Genomic DNA, 18,193 nt, shown 5'->3' on the forward strand with positions numbered 1-18,193 from the left:
ACATGGTAGAGTACGCTCAATTTCACTACCGCCCTCTGCAGAGGTTGAAACTCTCCAAGTGGGACAGCCTGCCTAATCGGATCAGGACTCACCTGATCTACTTGACTCCGGAGGTCCGCTTGTCACTGACCTGGTGGCTACAGGACCAGCAACTGAGCCCCTTCTGGATTTCCAACTGGGTCTTTCTGACGACAGATGCCAGTATGCCGGGTTGGGGCGCAATGTTGGAGCAACTCTCTCTTCAGGGTCGGTGGACCAGGGAGGAATCTCTCCTCCCGATAAACATTCTGGAATTGAGGGCAGTATTCAATGCGTTGACACTAGCCTTGCCTCTAGTACAGAACAGGCCTGCTCAAATGCAGTCAGACAACGCCACCACAGTGGCGTACATAAATCATCAAGGTGGCACTCAAAGTCGCATGGCAATGATGGAAGTATCAAAAATCCTTCGTTGGGCGGAACGCCATCTGCCAGCCATATCGGCAGTGTTCATTCCGGGAGTCCTCAACTGGGAAGTGGACTTCCTCAATCAGGACGTACACGCCAGAGAGTGGAGTCTTCATCTGGAAGTCTTTCAACTCCTAGTGGACAAGTGGGGCCTACCAGATGTAGACCTGATGGCATCTCAACACAATCACAAGGTTCCAGTCTTCGGAGCAAGGACAAGGGATCCTCAAGCGGCATTTGTGGATGCACTGGCAATTCCATGGATCTTTCGGCTGCCATACGTGTTCCCTCTGGTGTAATTTCTGCCCAGGGTGATAAGGAAGTTCAAGCAAGAAGGAGGAATACTACTTCTAATCGCTCCAACGTGGCCCAGACGGCATTGGTTCTCAGACCTGCATGGTCTCTCGATAGAGCGTCCTCTTCTACTTCCGCAACACCCAGACCTCCTTGTTCAGGGCCCTTGTGTCTACCAGGATTTGGTCCAGCTGGCTTTGACGACGTGGCTGTTGAAGCTTCTGTACTGAGGGCCAAAGGATTTTCTGAGGCGGTCATTCAAACTATGTTGAAGGCACGTAAACCGGCGTCTGCTCGGATTTATTATAGGGTCTGGAATTCCTACTTTGCCTGGTGTGCGACTAACCATTATGATGCATACAAGTTCAGTACTTCCAATCTTTTGGCTTTCCTGCAACAGGGCCTTCATCTGGCCTCTCTCAAGGTTCATATTTCTGCATTGTCAATATGGTTTCAGAGAAAAACTGTGACTCTCCCTTATGTTCATACATTCACGCAGGGTGTTTTACGGATTCAAACTCCCTATGTCCCGTCTGTGGCTCCTTGGGATTTGTTGGTTGTTCTGGATGCCTTGCAAGAGTCTCTGTTTGAACATCTTGAGTCTGTGGACCTTAAGTGGCTTACTCTTAAGGTCTTGTTCTGGCTGGCTATTGCCTCTGCTAGATGGGTTTCAGACTTGAGTGCCTTGTCACCCTTTTTGATTTTTCACCATGAATGGGCGGTCCTTAGAACTCATCCTGGTTATTTGCCTAAGGTGGTGTCGTATTTCCACCTTAACCAGGAAATTGTGGTACCGGCATCTACCTCTCCTGGTTTATCCTCCAAAGAGCGGTCTTTGGATGTGGTACAGGCTCTCCGTATTTATGTGAAGAGAACAGCTTCTCTTAGGAGATCTGATTCTCTCTTTGTCCTTTTTGGTTTTCACAAATGTGGATGGCCTGCTAATAAGCAGACCTTGGCCAGATGGATTAGAAAGGTGATTGCACATGCTTATGTACAGGCTGGCCTTCCAGCTCCTGCTACTAACAAAGCTCATTCTACTCGGTCTGTTGGACCTTCTTGGGCAGCCCGCCGGGGTGCGACCCTTGAACAATTGTGCAAGGCGGCTACGTAGTCCTCAGTGAACACGTTCATTAGGTTCTATGCCTTTGATACTTCAGCATCCCAGGATGCTTCCTTTGGGCGCCGGGTTCTTGTTCCCGCTACAGTGCGTCCCCTCCCATGAGAAACTGCTTTAGGACATCCCAGATGTTATCCCTGTGGAAGCCCAGTGTACCCCGCTGCAGAAAAGGAGATTTATGGAAAGAACTTACCTTTGTTAAATCTCTTTCTGCGAGGTACACTGGGTTCCACAGGGCGCCCACCTTGAAGCACTTAGCTTCTTTGGGTTTGTATGGCATTAGCCACTGGTACCTTCTCCTGTCATGAGAATGTAGTGTATGTGGCTACTAACAGTTGTCATCTCTTTTACCTGCTACTGCGCTGGACTGGTTAACAAAACTGAGCTCCTGTGCACGGAGGCGGGTTTAGAGAGGAGGAGGCGCAATGCATCCTGGGAACAGTCAAAGCTTTTAGCCTGTTGGTGTCTCGGATCAAGATCCAACTCTACACCCCGATGTTATCCCTGTGGAACCCAGTGTACCTCGCAGAAAAAGATTTAACAAACATAAGTTCTTACCATAAATCTCCTTCTTTATCACTTTAAAATTCCTGGAGCATTTTTTTATTGAATTTATATTAAATAAGTTTTAAATAGTTGTAAGATTTTTAAGCTCTGTTCCATCCAAACAAATTTACATTTTTTTTTAATGTTATTTTGTGGTACGAAATATAGTAAAGAAAAATCTGAATATTTATTAATAAAATGTTGTTGAATAAATATTAAAATTATATTCTTGACTTAAGGGCCCTACACACTCGGCGACTGACCGCCAAGCTGCCCGGCGGACGACCTGGCGGCGGAGGGGGGGGGGCGACGGGGGAGTTAAGTTTCTTCACTCCCCCCGTCACCCAGCTCCATAGCCTTGCATGCTAAGATGGACGAGATTGTCCATATTGGCGTGCAGGTATGAACGAGCCGGCACCAACAATGAACGAGCGCGGGGCCGCGCATCGTTCATCGTTGGTGACTACACACTGAAAGATATGAATGATATCTTGTTTATTAATAAACGAGATTGTTCATATCTTTCTATGAAATCTTTAAGTGTGTAGGGCCCATTAATCTTTTGTTACAAATATTAGCCAGTTGAGTAGTTAAACAAATAATAAGCACAAAGCTGTTATTTATGTTTCATGGATAAAGTTGTTCATCAGAAGTCTTGATTTGTAGTTTTTCTTTTTACCTTTGATAGGTGATATTATCTAAAATAAACTCTTACCTGAAGCCTTACTGCTTTACTAGACTATAATAGAGATTCATTTCTAGAAAAACAGTAACATATTTTCCTTTTATAAGGTTGACTGCAGGTTACTCACTTATATTTAAAAGCATAAAACATAAGAAAAGAGCATGTTATAACTTTAAAATACAGTAAATTATACCAATATCTTTCAAAATACATTTATTGACTTGAAATAATTGTGCTGCACAGATTTGTCTTGTAAAAATAATTGTTTTAACTATAAAGACATTTTGGGATTTCCAATATGCTTATATAACTTTAGACTTTTTTATAATGAGAACTTGTAATCATGGCTCCATTTGTTAATATTTCCCAAATTACAAATAATGATATGTTCTCAAAACGTCTAACGAGGGTTGAGTGGATCCATAACACACATGCAAACTAAGAAAATTCATTGTTACGGAAAAGTACATGTCCAATGATCCTTGCTTCGTTTCAAATACCAGAGACAGTCTCAGGAGAAAGGGTGCAACCATATGAATTGTGCCATAGTTCCATTACTCTAGAATTTCTCCAGAAAGCTAGGAAAGTTTCTGAGAATAGAAAGGTTTCAAATAAACTTAAGCTGTCTTGTACTTAATGTAAAGGACATGCACAGAATATAAGGACATATTTTAGTCTTCAGAATTTGAAGCGATTGATTCACTGTAGAAAGAAAGATTAAAAATTGGTAGCTGATGTGAATGTATATATACAATCTTATTATATGTAATGCACTTGTGCTATTAACAGACTGTCATGGAGGCAGAGAATGCAAAAACTTGCTCTGAACTGAAGATAGTTTTGCTATAATGGTCATATTGTGTTTCAACTAAAAAAAAACACAAAAGTAAAAAAAAAATAGTGGCTTAATAATAAAATGTAGTATACCTGTTGAAGTGATTTTTGGGCAGCACGGACGATATAATGGTTAGAATTACTGCCCCACAGCACTGAGGTCATGGGTTCAAATCCCACTAGGGGGTATTCAATTAGTGCCAGATTTTTTTGACCATTCGAAAAAACAACACTTTTTTGCCCATTTTTAGGTCGAATTTATATTTGACCTATTCAATGCCGTGCCGTTTTTTCGACTGGTTGAAAAAATCCGGCACAGTTGAAAACCATTTGTATCTGTGAATTAACCGGCGATACACATGTTTTCATAAATTCACGGGCTGTATAAATCCAGTGGTACTGGCGTAGAGATCCAGTCCAATGATACTGCTGTATATGTCCACTGGTACTGCCGTATAAATCCAGTGATACTGCCGTATATGTCCAGTGGTACTGCCATATAATTCCAGTGATACTGCCGTATATATGTCCAGTGGCACTGCTGTATAAATCAAGTCCAGTAATACTACCGTATAAATCCAGTGGTACTGCCGTATATGTCCAGTGGTACTGCCGTATAAATCCAGTGGTACTGGCATATAAATCCAGTCCAGTGATACTGCCGTATATGTCCAGTGGTACTGCCGTATATGTCCGGTGGTACTGCCATATATGTCCAGTGGTACTGCCGTATATGTCCAGTGGTACTGCCGTATATGTCCAGTGGTATCTCCGTATAAATCCAGTCCAGTGATACTGCCATATATGTCAAGTTGTACTGCTGTATAAATCCAGTGGTACTGGCATATAAATCCAGTCCAGTGGTGCTGCCATATAAGTTCAGTGGTGCTGTCCAGTGCTGTATATTATTTATTCAATATAAAGGGGTTTTTAATATTTAATCCAAATAAGTTTTACAGGGTTTGCCCTGTATGGTGTAGAGGTACGCTCTCCTTTGCTGCAGTTTGTTATATAACTCCAGAAAAATAATGGAGAACAAAAATTTGGAGGATAAAATAGGGAAAGATCAAGAACCACTTCCTACTACTGCTGCTGCTGCCGTTGCTGTTGTTGCTGCTGGGAGTCGATCGTCATCCCAGAGGGGAAGTCGGAAGACCACTTGAGCTACTTCAACTAAACAAATTACTGTCCAACATTCCTTTGCGAGGAAGATGAAATATGACAGCATTCATCCTGTTGCAAAGCGGATAACTGACGCCTAGACAGCTATGTTGGTGTTAGACGTGTGTCCGGTATCCGCCACTAGTGCAGTGGGACTGCAGTGCCAACCCTAGATGTGCTAGGTGTTTGTGCCGCACACTTGTGTCGCTTAGCTTAGTCATACAGCTACCTCATTGCACCTCTTTTACTTCTTTGCATGATGTGCTGTTTGGGGACTATTTTTTTAAGTGTCATCCTGTCTGCCGCTGCAGTGCCACTCCTAGATGGGCCAGGTATTTGTGCCATACACTTGTGTCGCTTAGCTTAGTCATACAGCCACCTTGGTGCAACCTTTTGACCTAAAAACAATATTGTGAGGTGTGAGGTGTCCAAAATAGACTGGAAATGAGTGGAAATGAATGTTATTGAGGTTAATAATACCGTAGGATCAAAATTATCCCCAAATTCTGTGATTTTAGCTGTTTTTATGGTTTAAAAAAAAATCCAGATCCCAAACCAAAACCAAACCCGAAAGAGTGGTTTTGGCAAAACCACTCCAGATCCAAAACACGAGCATGGAACCAGAACCAAAACCAAAACACAACACATGAAACGTGCCCGCCATACATCTCTAGTTTTCACCCACGCCGATTCTACCAAAAAAAGTGAACCGGCATGGGCGAAAATGGATTAAAAAATGGGCAAAAATGCCTGCAATTGAATACACTGTGTTGAATTAGTGCAGTTTTTTTTGACCAGTCGAAAAAACGCCACTTAATTGAATACCCCCCTATGGCCCTATCTGTGGGGAGTTTGTATATTCTCCTCATGCTTACGTGGGTTTCCTCCAGGTACTCTGATTTACTCCCACAACCCAAAAATAAACTGGTAAGTTAATTGGCTCCAAACAAAAGAAACCCTAGCATGAATGTGTGTGCATGTACAAGTGGTAGGGAATATAGGTGGTCATTCCAAGTTGATCGCAGCCAGCAACTTTTAGCTGATGCTGCGATCAATAGTCCACGCCTATGGGGGAGTGTATTTTAGCTTAGCAGGGCTGCGATCGCTTGTGCAGCCCTGCTAAGCTAAAAAAAATGCAAGCAGAGGTAGACTAGGGCTGCACATACTTACCCTGTGCGATGGATCCAGCGATGATGGGCCCGGCTTTGACGTCACACCTCCGCCGTCCGTTGTCCTGGACACACCTGCGTTTTACTCACCACTCCCCAGAAACAGTCTCCAACGGTCCGGATCCGCCCATCCACACCTCCTTCCTGTCGATCTTCTTAGTGGTCGCCGCTGCGACCGCTTCCGTTGGTAGCCGCGACGTAACCCGGCGACCCCTGTCGCCGGGCAATGTAATGCACGTGGACAACGGCCGCCACGCATGCGCATTCCGCACCCGTTCGCACCGCAGTGAAAAACTGCTGTGTGCGAACGGGTCGGAATGACCTTCATAGAGTGTAAGCTCCAATCTGGCAGGGACTGTTGTGAATGGCCAAATATTCTCTGTAAAGCACTGTGGAATATGTGCGCTATATAAATAACTAGTAATAAAAAAAATTTACTCTGTAGAATATCATGACCTGATTATATCATTTCCTTTAAAACATCATTTTTTGCTTCACATTTTATAAATGGAAGAAAACAGAGTAGATTGAATAAAAATTAATAGGGAAATGTAGGTTAATGTGGTTTTCATATTTACTCATAACAGTGTGAAGCCAAATCTCTGCACCAGGCCTGGCGGGTGGTTTCTGGGACCAGTGCACTTGTTACTCTTGCCTTCAAACTACTCAATGCCCATCTCAGGCAGATTCCTTTTCATACTGTAGCTCTCTTTGCAATTTGTACTTGTAATCATATGACATCAGTGTGAATTGGAAAACCTTGGTAAGTGCCAGAGCATTGGGTGCAACTCACCTTGTCTCTAGCTTTCCTCATCCTGTTGAAATTGGGTGAGCGCAATTGAGCCCCTTGCAAGCTCACTGTGCTTGCCATGCTGTGGGCACGGTGGCGCGCTACGCGTACCACGCTATTTATTCTACCTCCAGGGGGGTCGTGGACCCCCAAGAGGGAGAATAGTTTTCTTATGCCAGGGGCCCGTGTAAAACCCCACTGGTACTAGGTATGCAAAAACTGCAGTCAATGTGTATAGTGCATCACACTTACTCTGCCCCGGCTGGTCATGGGTTCAGGCACAGATACCAGAGGGTCCCCTGAATAATCAGGTGTTTAATTACAGGTGCATTGTGGGAGTGGACTACAGGTGTCGGTGCAGAGCATAAAGAATTGGGCGCCAGGCCATCTCATAAAACAGAATAACGGTTTATTTAACATCAAAGCAGGGATATAGCACGGATAACTTCTGAACACTCCTCCAGCACAAAGCATAACAGTTACATTAGATTATACATCAGGGCACCTCCTCCTGCGCATCACTTAATTGCAGCGTCATGAATATGGCAAACAGCATTCTGTACCAGGGCATTCTGTGACCAGTAGTGCTACACATACCAGGTTACCGTCTCTCTCTTTTCCATAGCGAGGACTCATCCATGGGGGGCTTCTAATCATGCCGCATGGCTTTCGACCACTCACCCAGATACATACTCTCCCTAGACTCACACCTGTAACACACTCTTCTCCTGGCATCACCCTTTCACTGGATTCTGAGTACTGCTGCTCTCACACTGCAGTCTCTGTCAGGTGCCTTGCTGTGTCTGGCTGCTCCCCCCCACATAAACATGTGAGGAGCTCTCACTTAGGCTACATCTTTCCAGCTCACACACCACGCTTCTCTCTGCTAACACACGTGCTTCTCCTAGCTAACACTCCAGGCTTCTGGGCTGCAAAAGACCATGCTGCTGCTGCATGACAGCCTTTTATAACCTTTTATTCCCGGGGAGACATTCCATCTGGGATTTCCCGCCCTGAGTTGCAAATTGGTGAGTCATGCCTTTGCTTTTTGCAGACTGATCTGTCTTGCTGTGAGCTGGGCTGTTAACCCCTTCTGTGCTGCAAGCTGTAGGCTGCTTGCTCAGTTTTATACAGCTCCAACAACCCTTTTACTTTGATTACATAGTCATGCTGGCACCTGTAGTGCCACAGTTGATTTGTGCTTGCAGGCCCTTGCAGTTCCAGGGTATTACACCCGGATTCCGGTGTCGGTATACTGAGCGCCAGGATCCCAATAGCCGGCATACTGAATACCACCCTTGAAATTGATTCATGTTTGTAAGGAACTGCACAGATGCAAGGAAGCAGCTGTGCAATTCTGTGTCATTAAACTTCTAATGTAGCAGGATGTGTCTGTAGGAGATAGACACCTCATGTTGCTTTAGCGAGGATCCGAGTGCTGCATCTGAGGATGCAGACTACGATCACTGTTGCGACCATTGGTGAAATGAATTAGACCTTATGTGAATGACCAAGCCTACTCCTGACTCTTTTTCATTAACACTAGGATCTATACTGTACTCCTCTATCCTTTTGGCTTTGGTGTTACTGCTCTATTACTAGATCTGACTAGCTGTTATGTATGTCACAACACCCATGATGTTGGTAGTGCAAATCCCAGCTGTTAGTGTCAAACCTCATTTCTGACTAAGAGTTGTGACAACCACAATGTTTTCTGTATGTTATTGTTTGCACCTTTGTTATGCTATTTTATACACATTTGTTTCTACTGACATACCCCTGGTGCATATTCCACTGCTGTACAGCTGACATATATTTGTAAATGCTTGTTTTCATAGGCATATGTTTTTTAATACATATACACTGTAGGGCCTAATTCAGAGTTGCACACTATGTTAATGTTTTCGCAATTGAGTGATTATCGTCAGACTGCATTGTGCTGCACTCGCACTGCACATGTGTAAAGATGCCTTTGTGATTTCGCTCTCGCAGTGAGTCTTTCTTTGCAGAGTGATTGATAGGAAGTGACCATTTGGGTGGTAACTGGTAGTACTGGCAAAAACGCAGACGTGTCATGGCCGTTTTCAGGGCACGTATCTGACATCAGCTGCGATCATATATGTAGAGAGGCATGGTGCCTGTGTGCTACTGGCACGGCCATTCTGCGTAGCCGTAGACCTACTGGAGCATTCAATATTCTCTGTTGCTTGTAGGCTGCGAATGTGTACGAAGTTGCGAATGGGTTTGTGTTTGCTCCAGCGGTATTCTATATTCATTTATTTTCACTTGCTAACAATAACAGTTCTGTAGCCTAGAAAATCGCAATTACATTAGCGTACGACTTTAAATTAGGGCCACAGTACAGATGTGCTAGTTGTGGCTCCTCACGGGTGCGCCTATCGTCTACAGTGTACCCGTCCTCCTGGGTGCGCATGCCCACGACGGAGACAGGCCCCATCCACTTGAATCGCCAAGTCTTGCCAGGAGTGCTCGTTTGCGAAGGAGCCACCTCAGATTAGCGCGGCTCCATATGTATGTTTGGGTGTATCTAACTCTAATTGGGTATTGTGTCTATTCACATCTTACAATACAACCCTAGAAGACTACTGGGTTTTCTGTTTCTGTATCAGGATGAGAATTATGTTCCTGGACTTTTAATACTGAATATCCTAAAATTCACCCATGACCACCCTTTATTTGGATATTTAGGGAGTTACAAAATCACTAACCTTTCCCTAAAGTATAACAGGTATTAATAAACAGTACATGTGCTCCCTATTAGCAAAACAGGAGTGCTCTACTGCACATACTCCAAAATGGCTCCTCAATAGATGCTTCATTACATTACCAAGATGGCCAACAGATTCACTACTGCTTATCCACAGCACCATCTTGTTACATAGTAGGAGACATACTGTAGTTGGACTTAGCTCTAAGAGACCTGTTGATATTATCTGCGTTACCATTGTTCCAGCATCCTGCGCCACTACCTGTATCCAGTGGACAGTCCCCAGCTGGTAAGCTGTCAAAATTCCCCCTCTGTCACAAGCTCTGTTTAATGCCTCAACCAGTGTAATGACAGTAAGTATATGTGTACCTTCTCAATGAACCACACAACTAATTAAGCTACTGTAATTGTCTTTGGGAGAGACTACCCCCTGTTGGGTGGTGGTGCAAATTTGGGCCCGAAATGTATGGGGACTTGGAGTGAGTTATTCCTCATCTTGGCTGGCTTGGTTCCCCCAGGAGCCACCCGGGACCAACCGAATGTGAAACTTGCGACGTGTCACGCTCGGCGTAAGTTGGGGTTCCGACAACTGAGTTTTGGCTGAAGGGACAGCTACCAATGAGGAGAGTAAATGAGGTGGCTGAATGTAATTCCTCCTCATGGGGTGGAAGCCAAACTAAGTGTTAACGTTGGCCGGAGGGAGTAAAGAAAAGGAGGACTTAGTAAGAAGATAACTGTAGTTTTAATGAATAATCAGGCTGTACATGAATAATGGAGCAAATGAAGAAACTGGAAGAATTAGAGTCTATGGTTAAATGACTTGAAGAGTGAAGCTGAAGAACGTCGGTAAAGAAGAACTGAAGACTGTGTTTTATGATTAAAAGATGAGGCTGAAGAACTTGGACTTTGAAGAAATGAGGACTGTGGTTTGTGATTGAAAGACGAGGCTGAAAAACTTGAACTTTGAAGAAATGAAGATTGTGCGGGAACCGCCGTTAGCACCTGTAGCTCCTGTGTGACCTGGGACCCCATGAGCGCTTCCACGAGTAGCAACGGACTTAGACAGCAGGACTGCAGCAGCGTTTAGGTAACCGATGGATGAGAGCAACCAGGACCAGGGAACCAGAAGTAACCTGGGAGCACAGAGCTGGAGAACCTTTCACAAGGAGGTAACATGAAGCACTGGCACTCTCCCTCTGAGCCAGCCCCCTTTTGTAAGGGGAGAAAACGCAGGATTGGCTGGACACAGATTGGGAACTTCATTGGTAATACTCTGGTCTCCAACATGGCTGCCCCCAGCACAGGAGACATACTTAGCTGTTAGCACACAGCTTTAGCCAGCTTCTGTCTCTGACACACTATACAGTGTCACCACTAGAGGACCTTACCGCAGCGATCCCCGCCGCAGCGCCCGGCTCTCCAGACCCTCAGCCCTTGGCAGCCACACATTCGTCCATAAGGACCCGCCGCCAGCAGCTCCCTGTCGCCGCAGCTGCGCCAACCAGCGGGATGGTAACCTGCAGGAGCACCCGTCGGAGGTAGGGCTCCGGAGCCTGACAGTACGTGCATGGAGCAGCGGAAGAGTAACCCTATATGAAACTCCCACTGAGTTGGCAAGGACAGAAAGTACAATTGGTGGCTGGAGTAGCTCCCCGGTTGCCGTATCCTTTGATTTTTGGTCAGAACTTCCTGTTGCTGTTGGAGATTATTTCTTTCCAGGAGGAGACGTGGCCCACAGTTGTTGAAACAAACAGAAAAGCAAACTCCCTTCCAATACAGGTGTTTCTCTTGACATCAGGAACTGTAACCGGAACAACAGATCCACATTTAGGAACTGGGTTCCGGACTGTCTGGGGGTGTTATTGTCAAACTTTGGACCTGACCAATTTAAATTATGAATTTGTTGAATGCCTTTAACAATGTCTCAGAGATAAATATGCAAATATATCTTCCCTCACTCCCAGAGGGTACCCCTTACTTTGCTCTGAAGGGAAATTTGTTGTATCGGGTAGCATACTTGCAGGGTAATAAAGTGTATCAGTTGTTAGCTCTCCAGGCACATGCAGGGCTAGTTCTGCATGTGGCACACACACACTTATAAGGTGGACATCTGAGGGAAGAGAAGGCTTTGCAAAGATTACAACAGTGTTTTGGGCTGAGGATTGTTGCAGAGGTTAAAAGTACTGTTGTGAGGTCCCTGTCTGCCAAAGAACCAGGCCCCACTCACATTTCCGTGCACCCTTGGTTCCCCTGCCTGTCATTCCCATTCCCTTTGAATGGATTGGAATGGACACGGTGGGGCCCATTGTCAAACCTGGCTGGGGACACCAATATATATATTAGTGATACTCGGCTATGCCACCAGGTATCCCGAGGCCATCCCTTTAAGGAACATAAAGTCTAGTACTATTGCACAAGAGCTATTAATGATTTATTCCCAGTTGGGTATACAAAAAGAAATGCTTACAGATCAGGGTACCCCTATGTGTCAAAGCTTCTGAAGGATATGTGCAAATTGATAGGTGTGAGAAAACTAACAACTTCAGTATCTCACCCACAGCTGGATGGTCTGGTTGAGAGGTTCAACCACACCCTAAAACAAATGATACAGTAGACTGTAGCCCAAGATAAACGGCACTGGGATTAACTGCTCCCATACTCAATGTTTGCTATTAGAGAAATGCCTCAAACATCTACAGGGTTTATTCTCTTTGAACTTTTGTTTGGTAGGCAGCCTCGGGGTAACCTCTATTTGTTGAAGGAGTGTTGGGTGGCGCAGTCTGCCTTAGTAGAGAGAGCACCACTTTCCGTCAAACTCAATCTGACAGGTCGATACGCCTCTAATTATGCAAATCAAGCCAAAACCACGCCCCCAATCACTCCTCCGACACTCCCACTTTTCCTCCCCTTCTGATGTTGTTTTATACAAAATAAGCTTACAAAAGGAGTTATAAGCGTAGTTTAATCATTGAAAAGCCTCCTGTTTATTAACTGTTAGATGTTGCAGCAATGTATATAATTTCCAATGCTGAAATAAGCTTATAAATGAGTTATAAGCTTTGTTTAATCATTGAAAAGCCTCCTGTGTATTAACTCTTAGCTGTTACATCGTCATATATAATTTCCATTTGATTTGTGTGTTGTTAACGCTTAGTTGCGCCAGTAAATGTTATTTTCAGTTGATTTATAAAATAAGCATGCAAGCTACGAGTATTAAAACTGAATAAAGTGGTGTTTAAATGTTGATTAAACGTATCTAGCATTATTTTTTGTATACATAGTGATATCAAACAAGATGTCTGGAATTCTGTGACACATAGGTGAACTCAATCCTTGAAGTTTGTGACAGATGAGTAATCCATTAATGTAACGGACACACATACAAGACGGGTGTAGTATGGTATGCCGGCGGCCGGGCTCCCGGCGACCAGCATACCAACGCCGGGAGCCCGACCGCCGGCATACCGACACCGTGGCGAGCGCAAAGGAGCCCCTTGTGGGCTTGCTGCGCTCGCCACGCTACCGGCACGGTGGCGCGCTACCACACTATTTTATTTTCCCTCCAGGGGGGTCGTGGACCCCCACGAGGGAGAATATATGCCGGTATGCCGTGTGTCGGGATTCCGGCGCCGGTATACTGTGCGCCGGGATCCCGGCATTCGGCAAACTGAAGACCACCCATACAAGACAGCTGAGGTGCATTAAGAGTTTACTATATGTGTATTTTAAGCTATGATGTTTGTTACAGATTAGTAATATTGTATTGATCAGTACACACAGACAAGGCCGTTTGCTTTAATAAAGATTTGACATTGAGACTAGTAAACCATTATTGACCAGTACACACAGAATACTCATTTTGTTTTAATTACAGAGAAGTAATACTTTATTGATCAGTACACATAGACAAACCTGTTTTCTTTAATTAGGAGTTGACATTGAGAACTAGGTAGTCCTTATATTTGTTTATAGTTACAGTTATTTGACTGAGCCACGCAAACAGACAAGAAAGCTGCAGGGTAATTAAGTTCTGTTACAGCTAATTGTCATGCAAACAGTACACATAGACAAACCTGTTTGCTTTAATTAGGAGTTGACATTGAGAACTAGGTAATCCTTATGTTTGTTTATATTTACAACTATTTGACTGAGCCACGCAAACAGACAAGAAAGTTGCAGGGTAATTAAGTTCTGTTACTAGGGATATGATATTTTGTAAGGCTGAGGAATTTGCTAGTGACCGAAGGTTGAACTAATAGGGCAAGCAGACATGACCAGACTTGTTTGGTTCATTAATTAAGGTCTATCAAGAGTGCTATGAGAATTCAATTTGTAATTGATGTTCAGACATGTTTTCTATATGTTTATATATATATATATTTGATATATCAGTTTGTCAACTATGCATATTATATTGTTACACTACTGATATGTATCATAAAGTTCTGAGTATGTGATAAAATTGTTACTGTTCCCTTTATATTTTAGAATATAAGGCATGTCCAGACCTGTATATTAACGAAAAAAAGATTTACACCAAATACCACATATTACTGTGTATTACAACGTATATATCGCTATATACATATCATATATAACTGTGTATTAAACCGTTTATATCGCTGCATACCATATATTACTGTATATTACACCATATATATTGCTGCATACATGCCATATGTCACTGTGTATTAAACAATGTATATCGCTGCATACAGACCATATATTATTGTGTATTACAGCTTGTATAGCACTGTATATATACCACATATTACTGTGTATTACAACGTGTATATCGATGCATGCATACCACATATTACTGTGTATAAAACTGTTTATATAGCTGCGCACCATATATTACTGTATATTACATTGTGACATGTCCAGACATGTATAATAACGAAAAAAGATTCAAACCATTTATACGTATTACCGATTGACTAAGCACAGCCTGACAACATTGTTGGTGTAAGCATTTTTATACACGTTGTAATTAGAGATGAGCGGGTTCGGTTTCTCTGAATCCGAACCCGCCAGAACTTCATGTTTTTTTTCACGAGTCCGAGCGACTCGGATCTTCCCGCCTTGCTCGGTTAACCCGAGCGCGCCCGAACGTCATCATGACGCTGTCGGATTCTCGCGAGGCTCGGATTCTATCGCGAGACTCGGATTCTATATAAGGAGCCGCGCGTCGCCGCCATTTTCACACGTGCATTGAGATTGATAGGGAGAGGACGTGGCTGGCGTCCTCTCCGTTTAGACACTTGTTTTACTAATTTTGGGGAGCATTAGGAGTACTCAGTAGTGTACAGTGCAGAGTTTTGCTGATAGTGACCAGTGACCACCACTTTTATTTATAATCCGTTCTCTGCCTGAAAAAAGCGATACACAGCACACAGTGACTCAGTCACATACATACCATATCTGTGTGCACTGCTCAGGCTCAGGCCAGTGTGCTGCATCATCTATATATATTATATATCTGTCTGACTGCTCAGCTCACACAGCTTATAATTGTGGGGGAGACTGGGGAGCACTACTGCAGTGCCAGATATAGGTTATAGCAGGAGCCAGGAGTACATAATATTATATTAAAATTAAACAGTGCACACTTTTGCTGCAGGAGTGCCACTGCCAGTGTGACTAGTGACCAGTGACCTGACCACCAGTATATAATATTAGTAGTATACTATCTCTTTATCAACCAGTCTATATTAGCAGCAGACACAGTACAGTGCGGTAGTTCACGGCTGTGGCTACCTCTGTGTCGGCACTCGGCAGCCCGTCCATAATTGTATATACCAGTGACCTAACCGTGGTTTTTTTTTCTTTCTTTATACATACATACTAGTTACGAGTATACTATCTCTTTATCAACCAGTCTATATATTAGCAGCAGACACAGTACAGTGCGGTAGTTCACGGCTGTGGCTACCTCTGTGTCGGCACTCGGCAGCCCGTCCATAATTGTATATACCAGTGACCTAACCGTGGTTTTTTTTTCTTTCTTTATACATACATACTAGTTACGAGTATACTATCTCTTTATCAACCAGTCTATATATTAGCAGCAGACACAGTACAGTGCGGTAGTTCACGGCTGTGGCTACCTCTGTGTCGGCACTCGGCAGCCCGTCCATAATTGTATATACCACCTAACCGTGGTTTTTTTTTCTTTCTTTATACATACATACTAGTTACGAGTATACTATCTCTTTATCAACCAGTCTATATATTAGCAGCAGACACAGTACAGTGCGGTAGTTCACGGCTGTGGCTACCTCTGTGTCGGCACTCGGCAGCCCGTCCATAATTGTATATACCAGTGACCTAACCGTGGTTTTTTTTTCTTTCTTTATACATACATACTAGTTACGAGTATACTATCTCTTTATCAACCAGTCTATATATTAGCAGCAGACACAGTACAGTGCGGTAGTTCACGGCTGTGGCTACCTCTGTGTCGGCACTCGGCAGCCCGTCCATAATTGTATATACCACCTAACCGTGGTTTTTTTTTCTTTCTTTATACATACATACTAGTTACGAGTATACTATCTCTTTATCAACCAGTCTATATATTAGCAGCAGACACAGTACAGTGCGGTAGTTCACGGCTGTGGCTACCTCTGTGTCGGCACTCGGCAGCCCGTCCATAATTGTATATACCAGTGACCTAACCGTGGTTTTTTTTTCTTTCTTTATACATACATACTAGTTACGAGTATACTATCTCTTTATCAACCAGTCTATATATTAGCAGCAGACACAGTACAGTGTGGTAGTTCACGGCTGTGGCTACCTCTGTGTCGGCACTCGGCAGCCCGTCCATAATTGTATATACCAGTGACCTAACCGTGGTTTTTTTTTCTTTCTTTATACATACATACTAGTTACGAGTATACTATCTCTTTATCAACCAGTCTATATATTAGCAGCAGACACAGTACAGTGCGGTAGTTCACGGCTGTGGCTACCTCTGTGTCGGCACTCGGCAGCCCGTCCATAATTGTATATACCAGTGACCTAACCGTGGTTTTTTTTTCTTTCTTTATACATACATACTAGTTACGAGTATACTATCTCTTTATCAACCAGTCTATATATTAGCAGCAGACACAGTACAGTGCGGTAGTTCACGGCTGTGGCTACCTCTGTGTCGGCACTCGGCAGCCCGTCCATAATTGTATATACCAGTGACCTAACCGTGGTATTTTTTTCTTTCTTTATACATACATACTAGTTACGAGTATACTATCTCTTTATCAACCAGTCTATATATTAGCAGCAGACACAGTACAGTGCGGTAGTTCACGGCTGTGGCTACCTCTGTGTCGGCACTCGGCAGCCCGTCCATAATTGTATATACCAGTGACCTAACCGTGGTTTTTTTTTCTTTCTTTATACATACATACTAGTTACGAGTATACTATCTCTTTATCAACCAGTCTATATATTAGCAGCAGACACAGTACAGTGCGGTAGTTCACGGCTGTGGCTACCTCTGTGTCGGCACTCGGCAGCCCGTCCATAATTGTATATACCAGTGACCTAACCGTGGTTTTTTTTTCTTTCTTTATACATACATACTAGTTACGAGTATACTATCTCTTTATCAACCAGTCTATATATTAGCAGCAGACACAGTACAGTGCGGTAGTTCACGGCTGTGGCTACCTCTGTGTTGGCACTCGGCAGCCCGTCCATAATTGTATACTAGTATCCAATCCATCCATCTCCATTGTTTACCTGAGGTGCCTTTTAGTTGTGCCTATTAAAATATGGAGAACAAAAATGTTGAGGTTCCAAAATTAGGGAAAGATCAAGATCCACTTCCACCTCGTGCTGAAGCTGCTGCCACTAGTCATGGCCGAGACGATGAAATGCCAGCAACGTCGTCTGCCAAGGCCGATGCCCAATGTCATAGTACAGAGCATGTCAAATCCAAAACACCAAATATCAGTAAAAAAAGGACTCCAAAACCTAAAATAAAATTGTCGGAGGAGAAGCGTAAACTTGCCAATATGCCATTTACCACACGGAGTGGCAAGGAACGGCTGAGGCCCTGGCCTATGTTCATGGCTAGTGGTTCAGCTTCACATGAGGATGGAAGCACTCAGCCTCTCGCTAGAAAAATGAAAAGACTCAAGCTGGCAAAAGCAGCACAGCAAAGAACTGTGCATTCTTCGAAATCCCAAATCCACAAGGAGAGTCCAATTGTGTCGGTTGCGATGCCTGACCTTCCCAACACTGGACGTGAAGAGCATGCGCCTTCCACCATTTGCACGCCCCCTGCAAGTGCTGGAAGGAGCACCCGCAGTCCAGTTCCTGATAGTCAGATTGAAGATGTCAGTGTTGAAGTACACCAGGATGAGGAGGATATGGGTGTTGCTGGCGCTGGGGAGGAAATTGACCAGGA

The sequence above is a fragment of the Pseudophryne corroboree genome, chromosome 2 (genome assembly GCF_028390025.1).
Source record: "Pseudophryne corroboree isolate aPseCor3 chromosome 2, aPseCor3.hap2, whole genome shotgun sequence".
Lineage (NCBI taxonomy): Eukaryota > Metazoa > Chordata > Amphibia > Anura > Myobatrachidae > Pseudophryne > Pseudophryne corroboree.